The sequence below is a fragment of the Protopterus annectens genome, chromosome 17.part0 (genome assembly GCF_019279795.1).
Source record: "Protopterus annectens isolate FY-2018-M chromosome 17.part0, PAN1.0, whole genome shotgun sequence".
Taxonomy (NCBI): domain Eukaryota; kingdom Metazoa; phylum Chordata; order Ceratodontiformes; family Protopteridae; genus Protopterus; species Protopterus annectens.
Window position 1 is genome coordinate 717796207 of NC_056751.1, and position 12300 is coordinate 717808506.

The following is a 12300-nucleotide window of genomic DNA, read 5'->3' on the forward strand; positions in this document are numbered from 1 at the left end:
GTGAGAAAACAGATCCTTTTGGCAAATACTACAATACACCAGATGCTGCATATTCCCCCAGTAAACACAGGGGTAGTAGGGTGTGTGTAAATGCAAGTGTGAGAGAACAGATCCTTTTGGCAAATACTACAATACACCAGATGCTGCATATTCCCCCAGTAAACACAGGGGGGGGGGGTAGTAGGGTGTGTGTAAATGCAAGTGTGAGAGAACAGATCCTTTTGGCAAATACTACAATACACCAGATGCTGCATATTCCCCCAGTAAACACAGGGGGTAGTAGGGTGTGTGTAAATGCAAGTGTGAGAGAACAGATCCTTTTGGCAAATACTACAATACACCAGATGCTGCATATTCCCCCAGTAAACACGGGGTAGTAGGGTGTGTGTAAATGCAAGTGTGAGAGAACAGATCCTTTTGGCAAATACTACAATACACCAGATGCTGCATATTCCCCCAGTAAACACAGGGGGTAGTAGGGTGTGTGTAAATGCAAGTGTGAGAGAACAGATCCTTTTGGCAAATACTACAATACACCAGATGCTGCATATTCCCCCAGTAAACACAGGGGGGGGGTAGTAGGGTGTGTGTAAATGCAAGTGTGAGAGAACAGATCCTTTTGGCAAATACTACAATACACCAGATGCTGCATATTCCCCCAGTAAACACAGGGGGTAGTAGGGTGTGTGTAAATGCAAGTGTGAGAAAACAGTTCTTTTTTGCAAATACTACAAAACACCAGATGCTGCATATTCCCCCAGTAAACACAGGGGGTAGTAGGGTGTGTATAAATGCAAGTGTGAGAAAATAAATCCTTTTGGCAAATACTACAATACACCAGATGCTTCATATTCCCCCAGTAAACACAGGGGGGGGGTAGTAGGGTGTGTATAAATGCAAGTGTGAGAAAATAAATCCTTTTGGCAAATACTACAATACACCAGATGCTTCATATTCCCCCAGTAAACACAGGGGGGGGGGTAGTAGGGTGTGTGTAAATGCAAGTGTGAGAAAACAGATCCTTTTGGCAAATACTACAAAACACCAGATGCTGCATATTCCCCCAGTAAACACGGGGGGGGGGAGTAGGGTGTGTGTAAATGCAAGTGTGAGAAAACAGATCCTTTTGGCAAATACTACAAAACACCAGATGCTGCATATTCCCCCAGTAAACACGGGGGGGGTAGTAGGGTGTGTGTAAATGCAAGTGTGAGAAAACAGATCCTTTTGGCAAATACTACAATACACCAGATGCTGCATATTCCCCCAGTAAACACAGGGGGGGTAGTAGGGTGTGTGTAAATGCAAGTGTGAGAGAACAGATCCTTTTGGCAAATACTACAATACACCAGATGCTGCATATTCCCCCAGTAAACACAGGGGGTAGTAGGGTGTGTGTAAATGCAAGTGTGAGAGAACAGATCCTTTTGGCAAATACTACAATACACCAGATGCTGCATATTCCCCCAGTAAACACAGGGGGTAGTAGGGTGTGTGTAAATGCAAGTGTGAGAGAACAGATCCTTTTGGCCAATACTACAATACACCAGATGCTGCATATTCCCCCAGTAAACACAGGGGGTAGTAGGGTGTGTGTAAATGCAAGTGTGAGAGAACAGATCCTTTTGGCAAATACTACAATACACCAGATGCTGCATATTCCCCCAGTAAACACAGGGGTAGTAGGGTGTGTGTAAATGCAAGTGTGAGAGAACAGATCCTTTTGGCAAATACTACAATACACCAGATGCTGCATATTCCCCCAGTAAACACAGGGGGTAGTAGGGTGTGTGTAAATGCAAGTGTGAGAGAACAGATCCTTTTGGCAAATACTACAATACACCAGATGCTGCATATTCCCCCAGTAAACACAGTGGGGGGGGGTAGTAGGGTGTGTGTAAATGCAAGTGTGAGAAAACAGATCCTTTTGGCAAATACTACAAAACACCAGATGCTGCATATTCCCCCAGTAAACACAGGGGATGTCACCACACTATCAGCACAGCCTAACAGGGCTAGTTGGCCAGTAATGCCAATAGTGCGCTCTGCTACTGTGTCTATTACCATTGTCAGAGTACAGATAGGTATGTTTTGGTAACCCACAACTGCCACGTGTGGTTGTGTCACACATTATGACCTTGTGTGGGTCTTTGTGCATAACAATGCATGCCATTGCCTAAACCAGCAATGGCATTGCACACATGATGTATGTGTGTGACACATACACATAAATACCTGTGACCTGCAGTAGTTACCATGTCTGACACATGCCTCAAGTGGATAAATGGTATTTGCAATGCATAACAATGTGACTGTGTCTTACTGTGCAGGGGCCGCACGCGGTATGTGTCTATACAGTGTGGGTGTATATGGTAAAATACCTACAGCAGGGGATACACATCTGGTCTGGGCCATATAGTCTACATGCAGTCAATGTACAGGTGCTGCATGTTCCCACCTGTTGTGGCAGTGGTAACATGTCATTCTACTGCAATTCAGTGACTACATGCTGTGAACCCTTCAACTAGTGTGTTGTAGCTACAGTAATGCTCACGCACAATGTTTGGCTGGATGCAGTCCAGCCATATAAAGACAGTTCTTGAGACTGTCATATTGCCAGTGTTGTTATGGAGGCTAGGTGGTTTTCCTGTGTATGGGAGGGTTGTGTGTTCCAGGCTATCAACCAGATGGCAGTCCAACACACTGTTAGCTGCACATGATTAGGCCCTGATGCTTTGTGCTGTGCCAACAACCTGGAGGTGTGTGTATCTGTGGTGCCTTGGGATACCACCTCCCTGTCCATGTGTTTTACATGTGTAGGGGACGACAGGCATGGTATGAGGCATAACCTGGCAGTGATGGGTTGCACCTGTGAGCCATGAATCAGGACTCTGGTACTGCACAGACATTGCAGTTCACCGTGCTGAGGACAGTGTCCACTGCTTGCATCTTGCGGTGTACACTGCTGGTGTTGTGTAGCAGCACTGTTAGTGTCCTAACCTGTGTGATACCCACAGAGGTGGCTATGTAATCCGTGTCCTGCAGCATAAGGCAGTATGTGTGTATCAAGGAGCTTTGACAATATACATCGGGCCATGGGTGTCACGTGCAAGCTGACCCTTGCACATCATTGTGGCTTCCCTAGCATGTAAGCACACATTGACAGCCAGCAGATACCCTATGAATGACATTGGAGACTGAGCAGAATGTAGACATACAACACCCTTCCTACATATAGTGGTAGCATACCTGGTGAGGGTATGTTGGCAACCAAGATCAGGCTCATACTGGCCCGTGCCACATGCTGAGAGATCCATTCTATGTTCCCTATCATGTAGTCCAGGGAGGTATGGCTCAGGTCATCCATAGTGGCATGGTCAATAACTGAGTCATATGTGTCCATGCCTCTGACTGACCTGTATGCATGTGTTCTGTGGTGGACCATAGTGCCCCTGAGGCATATCACTGTGACCTTCACCAGATGCAGCCTGTTGAGCGGGTCCCCAGTGCAGCACCCAAGACAGATACCTGACACATCTGTAGCAGGTGTGTTGTGTAGCCCTACAGGTTGTGAGTGTGTGGCACACGGGATGTGTGTGCCATGTGTGGCATGTGCTCTGTTCCGACGGAACATATGCCTGTGTGCCAGCTGCGGAGGTGTGTGATGCTCAGGCAGGATGCTATTCTGAGTCCCCACGTATGCCCCAGTGTGTTCAGCATGCTGTCAGTGCGTGTCTATGTCTGACTTGTATTGTAATCACTGTAATATGACATGCCACCTGACAGGGTATGGCATTACTGGGTTCAGAGAGCTCAGTCCCCAGATTGGCTATGTGGTGGCATCCCACATATGTGTTGTACGTTCCTGGCCAAGGGTGATGGCTGACTGCATACATGTGGCAGCTGTGACATTGACACATGACTCACATAAACCACAACTGGACCATAGAGGTGATTCACAGGTTACCTTTGCACATGCTACCCTAGTAGTGTGATTGCCATGGTGAGTACCAACACATAGGGCCAATGGGTAACAACATACTGAAGGTGTGTATGTGTGGGTGTACTGCTACTGTTTCATAGCACTGGCATATATGACTGCACACGTGGGTAAATGCCAGGTAAGACATGTGCAATGTGTCACAGGCAACGTACATGTGAACAGGACGGACAGTGACGTTCTGTCATGTGTAAACGTGACATACGTATCGTACGCTATGCAGATGTCACTAGGAGTCCACAGAAGCACTGTAACTCTGCATTGCAGGTGTAAGCAGTGTTCCAGGGAACCCCAAGCGAACATGCATGCAAACAAAGCTACAGTAAGCAGGGCTGGAAGTAGTTCATTGTACAACAAAGAAGGGGTAACACTAACAGTAAGTAACAATGCAAACATGTAGGCACTATCAACATGTACCCAGGAATGCACAGCGCAGATGCCCATGGTAGAACTGATATTATGTCATAGTTAATTGTGATTTGGATTACATTGGTACTGCACACATATCAACATGCGCAAACATCCACATTGCATAGTCGTTGTGGACAACTTGACACCATTACTGTACATGTCCATCATTGCATATCACTACTTGCATTAGCTTCCCCCCTGTGCTACCCATGTATGTGGCTATCTGTTGACATCCTTACCACCGGCATGCAATTATGTGCAGCTGTTACACTTTGGTACGTACTATGGGTGCAGATAACAATTCAGGACATTCATACGGTTACTGCATCAGGCATGCTGGGATATACACACAGTCATATCAGCACACTGTACTGTTACCAACATGATACTACTAATACACTTCTATGTAGTCACCCTGTGCATCAGCAATGTGTTTACCTGTTCCCGCAATGATGTTGGAGAATGCAGGAGGTGGCACAGTGTCATCACATGCACAGTGTGTGAATTAGGTATGCCTGAGTCTGCCACTGATACCACCAATTGACATGTGTGTGTATGTGTGTTGGTGAGGGGCAGCAGTACAGGGTGGGGCACTGTTGGTGCAGTGTGTGCGTGTATGTGGTCGCCCTAGGTGTTAACATTTCGCATGTGTGTATGCACGCACACAGTTCCACCTCATGGCTGCCATATACAGGGGTTTGTGGACAGCCACAGACTGCACCTGGCAGGTCATACAGATCAGTGTCTGTGGGCACGGACACAGTACCTGTGCCTGTCAGGGGTGCTACGGACCGTATCCAGTACTAAGCCAGACTGGGTACTGTCATCAGAAGCGGGAGTGTGTTCACTGGGCACAGGTCCCTGTTGGGACTGTCCAGAGCCATGTGCACGTGGTCTCCTGGGGCGTTCCAATGACAGCACAGACCCAGCATTGCTGGGGCTGCTGCTGGCACTATGGGGGGCATGCGCGGGCCTGTTGTCATCCACGCTGACTGCCAGCTGCTGCTGTTGCTGGCATACGGCCACATCGACGCCGCAACTGCCCAACATTGCCCTGGTTCATGGACATTTGGTTGTGAAACTGCTGTAATATGTCCCCACAATGTCTGTCTATGACATCGGTGAAATTACGGATAGCATCCGCGATGTCACGCATACTGTCAGTCATGGCTGTGCGACATGCTCTCAGCTCCCTCAGACCCTGTCTGGTGTACCTTTCCATATGCGACTGTGCCTGCATGACAGCCTGAAACATAGCTGAGGTTGACAGACCTCTTTGGGCACGTCTGCCAGAGGCAGTACGCCCACGGATGCTCCCACGAGAACCCATGGGCAACTGTCTGTGTGGTACCATTGCAGGACCCTGCCCATGGCTGCTGTGTGGGGAAGCATGTGCCACAGATACCACATTACCCTGGTCAATGCCCACTGTATCCTGTCCATCACCTAGGGACAATGGAGACAAAGGATGCACTGGCAGGATGACTGTGCGCAATGATGAGGTTGACAGCTGTGTACTGTCAATTGGCTGACCAATGGCGGACCCTGACACACCTTCCTGTACCATTACACAGATTTCATCATTACCAGTACCTGTGGCACCAGATTCAGGTTCCCTGCTGCAGGACACCAGAGCAGCACCAGAACCTGTGGGAGGAAGACAGGAAACACAGTTTACAGTGTCCACATAATGTTACCAGTGATGCACTTATACACACATACACACATGGACACATGTACACATGCACACATGGACACAGGCACACATGCACACATGGACACAGGCACACATGCAGACATGCACACGTGGACACATGCACACAGGCACACATGCACACATGCACACATGCACACAGGCACACATGCACACATGCAGACATGCACACGTGGACACATGCACACATGCACACGTGGACACATGCACACATGGACACATGCACACATGCACACATGCACACATGGACACATGCACACATGCACACATGCACACATGGTCACATGTACACATGCACACATGCACACACGTACACATGCACACATGGGCACAGGCACACATGCACACATGCACACATGCACATGTGGACACAGGCACACATGCACACATGCACACATGCACATGTGGACACAGGCACACCTGCACACATGCACACATGCACACATGGGCACAGGCACACCTGCACACATGCACACCCCGCAGTATACACACAGAGCACTACTGAGTTACACTAGTGTTACTAGCACTATCAGGACTATTATAGGTATTGTTAAACACACTCACCAGCATGGATGGCCTGCCTTGCTGTAACCCCGGGGGGACCTGCAGAAATGATGAAATTAATGTCAGTGGGCACAACTGTGCCATTGATACTGCATATGATACAGTGCAGTAGTACACCAGTTGCCTTTCACATGTCAGCTGCTGATATTGCCAATATCACACATGCACAATTACATACTATGATGACAGCTACATACCACGGACACACCTTACACATGCATAAACTAACAGTGTACAGAACAGTCAAGTGTACATATGGCATATTACCTGCATGCTCCATGTCGTGCTGCTGTGTGGATCCAGCCTCCATCATGATGCAGGTGTATTGCTGTTGCTGTTGCGGGGCTGGAGCCACAACACTTAGGAGTAGCCCTCCAGTCTGGTGAGGGGGGATGTGTGGCCACCCCACCTCCTGTGGCAACCTGTTGCCTGTGGATATCCGACGCATGCTGACGGACATTTCTGATTAAATCACTGCAGTGATGTCGTACCTGCTCATATGTCCTATTATGCGTGCCAATGTCATTTACCCTACGGACAAGGTCTTGCCACAGTGCAGCCCTCTCCTGCTGATTCTGACTGGTGTGGGAAAACAGTATGTCATACTCCTGCACCAGGCTCTGGTGTATCTCCTCATCTTCCGCTGCAGAGTAGGCGGGATTATGCTGACGCGCCATCTCCCTGGAAGAGAACACAAATAGGATATCAGCAGACTATGTCAGCAATATATGGCACACATACTATACATGATACTCATGTGTAGTGATATACTACTACTCCCATATGTTGCATGTGTGTGTCTCGTGGTGCATGGCCAGATATCAGTGTTCAGCCAACACCTGTGCAACAATACCTGCCACATTCCACACAACATAGTAGCATGCCCCATCGGTCAGCACACACTGACAGGTCCAATGCACAACCTCACTCTGGGAGTTCATCCCAAGGTACTGTATGTGGGACGCCATCCACTAGTGTGATGTGGACACAAGTTACTCGGCCTGGATATACATATCCCACCACCACCACCAGCACAGTAGACTACTTTGATACGTTATTCAGTTATTCACTTGTTAGGACTGAGATGGTATCCATGCAGCACACTGGACCAGTGGAAGCCACAACCCACACTGCTGACCCCTTTGCAAATGCTTACCACGGACATCCCACAGATTGCATGGAACTTGCACACACATTTCTAACCCAGACCCTATGCACAAAGGTTAGGCATCCTGTCCGGTGGACTCCAGACAGAGGCAGATTGTATAACAATAGCAGGAGGCTACTGCAGGACAGAGCAGATTCACATTAAGGGAAGGCATCTGTGGTCAGCACTGGTACTACGCTACGGTCTCTCATAACAACGGCCACGGCGTACTCTGGGAGGGAAATGACCACAAACACTATGGATAACCACAAGGCCTTCTTCAGTTATGTTACACATATGGACCAAATGCCTCAGATATGCTCTGCATTAATACACACCTACTTAACATTCACCAAATACACAGATATTGGCAACATTCTTGCAGACAGGTTTGGTGCACGTATCCCCCCTCCTTCTCCCCCACCAGTTGAAATACTTATTACAGCTGTATGTAACCTCCCTATCATTTCACATGTCCAGGTGAGGGCCGCCCTCAGCAAAGCAGAACACACAGCATCACTGTGACCTGATGGTATCCCTGGATGTGTGCTACATGCACTCCAAGAGGACATACAACCGCATATAAGACTGAAAATTAATCTTGGCCGTACTACAGGATATGTACCTGGACACTGGCATACAGCAACAGTGATCCCACACCACTAAGGAGGCACCTCTACTGACCCTGGGAACTACCACATCATATGCATAACCGGCCTGGTCTGCTAAGCTATGGAATTATTCAGTATGGGATGCATATGCAGTGATATTGGGTACCTGCAGACACTTGTTCCCAGCCAGTTTGCCTTTGTGATGGGCTGATCCTGCCTTTTGAACCTGGCTGACCTTTCAAAACAGTCACTACAGCCATTGCTGAGGGCAACGCACAGACAACTGCTGCCAGGATCATGGCCTAACACTGATTGACATGTAATGTATAGTCATCCCCTTTTGGTGGAACTACGTACACACAACATATCACATGGACATACCTATAGATACAGACCTATGACACATTTGGAGGGTTCACAGTATGCAGACTATTAACCTGCTACTTTACATTACCTGTGTTTGTTGCAGCTGGTTGCGTTACCACTGCTTCTGCTTCCTGCTGCTGCTGGCACGGCTTGCTACTGTCACTGCTGACAGCTTAGACTCACAGTGTGTAGCGTGTGTTTTTTTTTTTTTCTCTCTGTCTCTCTCCCTCTGTCTGCTTCCAGACAGTGCAATGAACGTATTGCATGTGTGGAGTGTTAGTACAGGATGCTTTTGTAGGTATCTGCATAGGTCCATGTGATGGCCTCTGCACCAATTGTAAGCCAGCATTTGCTAATTGCATGCAGCCAGTTGTGTACTGATTGCAGTTCTCACTGTGATTTCAGGACAGTGCTATAAAAGGGTATGTGAGATAGGTGTTGCCCTTTCAGATTGTAAGGGCGGGGACCATGCTGGTATGCTGTGGACACTGTTCTGTGAGTGAAAAGGTTAGTATCTCTCTCATGATTCAGGCTGTGTTGTAGATTCACATTTCTCCATTCCTCTCTCCTGTTCCCTGTAGTAAGTGTGTATGCACAATGACACCTACAACTATATATATATATATATATATATATATATATATATATATATATATATATATATATATATAGATATATATGTAAATATACATACATTTATATATGTACATTAACTGACATTATTACCTACAAGCTACCAACTAGCATGGCTGTTTCTGTTCACACAATACTATTATGGGAATCCACTAGTTTTGACAGTAATTCTAAATGACATGCTTTGTGTACTACACATCCTATATTCCCTTTACATTCATCCCTACTATTACATGTTATATTTATTTTAGCACAATGTTTTTGTATACGAGTCATGGCTTAGTGGTAGGTCATACAGACTACTGTTTCCAAGGTCCTGGGTTCAGGACTGACAGTGGGATTTTATTTTGCTTTTGAACTGACTACAGGACCTGTCAATCAGAGTGACTAAGGCACTTTTAAGCAGTTGTAACCGGGTTAGCGCTGGTTTGCACGGAGCTCACGCATGTGCACTGGCATTTAGCTCACAAGACACACGCCAAGCACACCTGCTTACAACCGCTTAACAGTGCTTACTCTGGTGCACACCCGCGCTATTTTCTTTGAAAGAAATGAAAATAGGGAGACAGGAAAGTGGTGAAAAAGGGGTCACAAAGAGGGTAAGACAGTAGGGAAACAAGCTTGGGATTTGCAGGAGGGATGTAGGTAAGGCCCATAGCTGCCCATTTCTTCATCAGCAACAGCTGTGCATATGTATGTAATTTGGTGTGACATTTGAAACCTTCCACCACTGAGACAGGTGTCAGGACAACAATAATACTTGTTGTACAGCCAATTATAATTGATAGTTTCCATGTCCAGCAGACATGTGTGTGGAATGGGCAGCTATGTATGGGGCATAATTTTTTTGTGGGTACAGAGTGCCCTTTTTTTTTTTTAGGTGAGAGTGGTATGTCAGATGAAGGAAGTCGGTATAGCTGGGGAGGTAGGTTGGGTAGGTCAACAGACAAGACAAACAAGACGCATACAGGGGCGGTGTATGACACGTGTGTGGGGGTTACACAATTGATGGGGACGGAGGTTTGGATATCCAGAGCCCATGAGCCCACAGATGGCAACAGTGGAACTGATATCCCCACCCATAGGCAGTTGCCACTGTTCCTTCACTGCCCAGGACAGTGCTGTCCTGGGGGCTGTGTAGGCCGGGCAACAGGCATGCCCGTAAGTTGTGCCACCTGTGCCTCAAGCTGGCGTAGGGGCTCGAGAACAGAGTCCCGGATCTCCCTACGCACCACAGTCCGGACGCTACGGAGGGTGAGTGGTGGTTCTCCTCCGGCCACGCTTGCAGAGGGGGGACGAGCCCCATCCACTGCAGCGCTTCCACCCGCAGGTGGCACAGGGCCACCGGAGGAGGGTCCAGACTGGGCACTAGTGCCAGGTGCACTCGCCAGCTGAGGTGGGAGAGGTGGGTCCGCTGGAACCCGCCTTCCCTGTCGTCCTATGCTTTGCATTATGTCATGACAGTTTGGGTTAGTGACATATAATACCATTCACAATTAGTTGTAACAGCATGCATTAGTATTCCCATTAACCAAACACCCAGATATTCACACCATTGAACAGCGAGCATAACACATGCATAATTTGAACAGCAATACACAGTCCAACAACATGCAGGGTTGATTGATGGCAACAGGCCATCAGGTTTGGATGTATTAACAGGGCAGATGCATCAACGGACATGCAAATATATATGACCCAACAGGACAAATGTCCAGGGGTGTTAATTGTGATTGCACATACCATTTTCACGTGGAATGGGTTATATGTGGTTATAGGGTGGGGTGAAGAAAATAATATTAACACCTTCGAATACCAATACATATGCTGTACATTTCTAATAGCTGCACATATATACACACTACTGTTCTAACTACAGTTTCCTATATGATAACTACTTCAACTTGGCGATAGGACTGTTACTGCAACATCAATATACATTTTATTGTTCTTCATACACATTCATATCTAGCTTTGTTCAGCTACATCATCCTGCTACGTTTGCTTTATATAGCTATAGACAAGTGTGGATGTTTGGTATATCAGACAATCATACTATTTGCATATTGCAGACTGAGAGCAACATATCCAGATTTTGGGATACACATTCCAGATGCAGCAACACTTTGAACAGATTTTGCTGTTTGGTTTTGATTCTCACATGCATTTCATTCTGTCTTGACTGCAGTATACTTTATTCAGGGGTTATTACTACTGTATTGCTGGATTCATGACACTTTCTCACACTCTCTCACTTGTTTTCATTTTACTATTCAGGATGGTACTTACTTCTAGGCTTTATTGACATGTTATACCTGTAGTTATTACAATCCTTTCCAGCAGTCTCACTTCTGTCATGTTTCAGTATTTCAACAGGGATATATTTCACACATGTGATTTCATCATCTTCTGCAGCTGTACTTTTCAGCCTGCTGCAGGTTGTGTACTATTTTCTTACAGGTGGGGCATCTTTATTTCAGAATTTATGTCAGACATTTTCATTTTTCTGTTTGGATTACAGACTGCAACACACTTTTGTAATCAATCAATACTTGCAAACACTTTTACACTGTTACTTGCACATTTTATTACTTAGTGACTACACTGCACTCTTTTGCTAACTGTCATACTTTTATATTTCTTTACGGTTACTGGGAGTGGATTACTGACCTGCCTGGTGGCGCAACCACACCAGCCTATCGCCATAGGCTCTGCGGTTCGCAGAACGGACACCTGCAGCTGTAATATAAATGAAGTAATATTGGAATACACATCTCCATAATATCAGCTAGTTTAATTTCTTACATACATAATTAAATGTAACTTACTCAGTAGTGGGGCGTTGGGCATTTGC